Raw genomic sequence first — 4092 nt, forward strand, 5'->3', positions numbered from 1 at the left:
GTAAGATACTCTGTTATGTAATGCAAAAGGACATTATTAAGGAGGCTATGATGGTCTCTGTATGTTTGGGACTCATATATCAGATGTATGTGAAAGGAATGCTGATTAATAAGAGCTGCCCTGGGTCTCCTGTTGTCTATTTCAAAGAGTATTTCACCCATTGTTGTTTGTGCTAATTAACCTTGCTATTGTATAGAGGAGTTCTGTGTTGATTTATGACAATGTTGATTGTGTCTTCTGAGCTCAGACGCCAAGTCTGTCCTAAAGGTCATGTCTCTTAGTCACCTAGGCTGTCTAAAGGATTAGATAATTAGCTCATGTTAATTAGGTTTCTGGATACAATTTGTATTGTCAACAAGCTGTATATATTTGTGTGAGATCTCAAATAAAAGGCTATTCCTGATGTACTCCAAGATTGGTGTGGTCCGATGTTTTACCCTACACTGAGCTATGACTAGTGAATGGGAAAGCTAAGGGGTCTTGGATTGTGTGGTACCGGACAGAGGAAGCATTTACGGTGGACATCTTATGTACGAGGGTCCGTCATAGGGAGATTGTCCTTCACTGTCTGTCTCAAAAGTGCAACAGAAAGTGAGGGGAAATATCTCTGAGTGTTGTGCCTCAGCTATGCATACAGATTGTTACAGGTCACACACATTTTCTGTTCCAACTCCTTCAAACATATATCAAAGCTCTTAAAATGTAAATATTATACAATTTTCTTAAAATGACAATACATACTTACAAAATACAACTTAACAAATACCTGACATCCCAACCACGGTACTACCTGCATGAAGTTTGCATCTTCTCTCTGTGCTTGCGTGGATTTCCTCCGGGTTCCCACCCACACTCCAAAGACATGCTGGTAGGTTAATTGGCTGCTGTCTAAATTGTCCCTAGTATGTGTATGTCGGCATGTGAGTTAGATTTTAAGCTTCTTGAGGGCAGGGACCGAATGTATAGTAAATATGTAAAGCACTGCATAAATTGATGGTGAACATAGGCAATATCTGCACCTGATCACTCACAGTGTTTATACTGGGTGGTGTTCTCCCACGCTCACCATCCTGAAATGACCCCCCTGTGTGCCCTCAGCAGCTGTCAAAGGGAAAGGAGAGAAGGGAAAATGGCAGCACTGTGGGGGAAAGAGGCACACAGGGTCCCAGACAGCAGGGGGAAGGGGCGCAGATACTAGAACCGATCCTCCAGCAGTGCAGCCAGAGGAAGAAAAGAAAAGTAGAAGCCAGCAGCACTGCATAACAGTCACACATGTCGGCAATAAAGCAGTACTGCTGGACCTCCTGTTTGGCAGGTGCCCGGGCCCCCATTTTGAACTGATGAGGCCTGGGCCCAGTACAGGATGGCTGGCTGTACTGCCTTATCAGCGACCCTGACCTCACCCACTGGCCAGGAATTAAGGTAGTTGTCTTGGCATTTATTTTGGCATCCCTGTAAGTTTTTGACAAGCTACCGCTCCACTCTAGCTCACAGTTTTTAGGGTTCTGCTACTTTATTTGGTGGCTTCAAACTTGTAAATTGACTTCATACATCACAACTAGGGATGAGCTTCGTGTTCGAGTCGAACATACGTTCGACTCGAACATCAGCTGTTCATCCGTTCGGCGAAGTCCGAACATTTTGGTCCGTTCGCGCCAAATTCGTGTGGCGCTCACGGCCCACAATGCACTGCGATGGCGCAGTGCATTGCTGGCTCATGATTAGCCAAGCATGCACTGTGACCCCGCATGCTTGGCCAATCGCAGCGCCAGCAGCGAGGAGAGCCATGATTGGCCACAGGCAGGATGCCTGTGGCCAATCATAGCTCAGGCTGTGTAGTGCACGCCCCACACTATATAAGGCCGCCAGCGCGGCGGCCTTGTGTAGTGTGTTGGCGTCTGAAGCAGTGGGTGTTCTGTGTACCTTCAACACAGTACACACCGATCGTTTTCGGCCGATTTTCGATCTTGCTGTTGTGTAGTGGTTGTTGTCTGCGTGCCCTGACCGCAGTATACACTGCTATATTCACCTCACCTATATAGCTAGTGATCTATCTTTTATAATAGAGCTTGCAGTCAGTAGTGTTAGGAGCTTGTGCGTGCTGTCTGCGTGCTCTGTACCCAGTACATACCGCTATATCCACCTACATAGCTGTTCTCTATTTGAGCCCACTTGCCATCTGCAGGAGTTATTGGAAGTTGTGTGTGCCTCCAGCACAGCACAGTATACATCTGTATATACCCCTTTATCTCTGGTGTTCTATAATAAAGGCATCTGCAGGAGTTAGTGGGTGTTCTGTGTACCTTCAACACAGTACACACCGATTGTTTTCGGACGATTTTCGATCTTGCTGTTGTGTAGTGGTTGTTGTCTGCGTGCCCTGACCGCAGTATACACTGCTATATTCACCTCACCTATATAGCTAGTGATCTATCTTTTATAATAGAGCTTGCAGTCAGTAGTGTTAGGAGCTTGTGCGTGCTGTCTGTGTGCTCTGTACCCAGTACATACCGCTATATCCACCTACATAGCTCTTCTCTATTTGAGCCCACTTGCCATCTGCAGGAGTTATTGGAAGTTGTGTGTGCCTCCAGCACAGCACAGTATACATCTGTATATACCCCCTTATCTCTGGTGTTCTATAATAAAGGCATCTGCAGGAGTTAGTGGGTGTTGTGTGCCTCTAGCACAATATACACTACCCAACTGCTTTTTTACCCAACTTCCTTCAGGCCATTACCATGTCTGGAAGGCCAGCAAGGAGAGGCAGACAGGCGCGAGCTGATAAAAGAGGGCAAGCAGGCTCTGTGTCTAGAGACAACAGTGCTGGTCGTGGACGCGGTGCATTGTCATCAGCACGTGGCCATGGGACACGCTTGTCCTTCTTTTCGGCAGCTGGACATGTTGAGCCGCAACATGCCAACGATTTGGTAGAGTAGATGACCAAGCCCTCTTCATCCTCCTCATCCTCTCTCACCCAGTCTCAGGGTACTAGCAAAGCAGCTGCCAACGCATCGTCTTCCCTCCTCTCAATGTCATCATCAGTAACTCCTTCCCTAGACCCACCACGTCCTCCTGAGGAGTCTCCTGAACTCTTTGAGCACAGTGTTGGGTACATGCTCCAGGAGGATGCCCAGTGTTTTGTGGGCTCTGATGATGACACTCAGCTAGAGGAAGGCAGTAGCGTGAGCGCAGAGAGAGGGGATGCTCAAGAAGGACAGCAATCTGGCAGTCATGTTCCACAAGCTGCAGCATACTGCCAGGTTTGCTACAGCGATGAAGAGGGAGGGGATGATGAGGGCACTGACTCCACGTGGGTGCCTGGAAGGAGAGAGGAGGAGGAGGAGGAGGAGGCACATGTCCAACGAGGCAGGATGCCCTCCGGGGGCCATCTTAGGGGCAGCACACCGACTGAATCACACCGCAGAGCTCCGCCTGTGCAGGGCGCTGCCTCTGCGCGTTATTCTAAAAGTTCTTTGGTGTGGGCCTTTTTTGAGACGAGTGCATCAGATCGCACTGCTGCTATTTGCAACATATGTCTCAAGCGTATCTCGCGTGGCCAAAACATCACCCGCTTGGGCACCACATGCTTGACCAGACATATGTTGACCTGCCATGCAGCTCGTTGGCAAGCGTACCTCAAAGACCCACACCAAAGAACAAAGCGGACTTCTCCTTGCTCCTCATCAGCTGGCATCTCCAACCCCACTAGACCTTCAGTCCTCTCTGAAACTTGCTCTGAGAGGAATGAAGGTGTAGAATTAGGTGTGTCACAGCCAAGTGCTTCCGGGAACTCTGCTAGCGGTACACCCACGTCCGATTATAGCAGGCAAATGTCCCTGCCCCAGCTGCTGGACCGGCGAAAGAAGTTCACTCCCAGCCATCCACATGCCCAGCGGTTGAATGCTAGCTTGGCTAAATTGCTAGCACTTCAACTGCTGCCTTTTCAGTTGGTAGACTCGGCCCCCTTCCGTGAGTTTGTACAATGTGCGGTTCCTCAGTGGCAGGTCCCCAAACGCCACTTTTTCTCACGGAAGGCGATTCTGGCTCTCTACCGGCATGTGGAAGGCAATATCCTTGCCTCGCTGGACA

This window comes from Lithobates pipiens, unplaced genomic scaffold, assembly GCF_037356315.1.
Source record: "Lithobates pipiens isolate NorthernLeopardFrog02 unplaced genomic scaffold, aLitPip1_a1.2 Scaffold_8, whole genome shotgun sequence".
Lineage (NCBI taxonomy): Eukaryota > Metazoa > Chordata > Amphibia > Anura > Ranidae > Lithobates > Lithobates pipiens.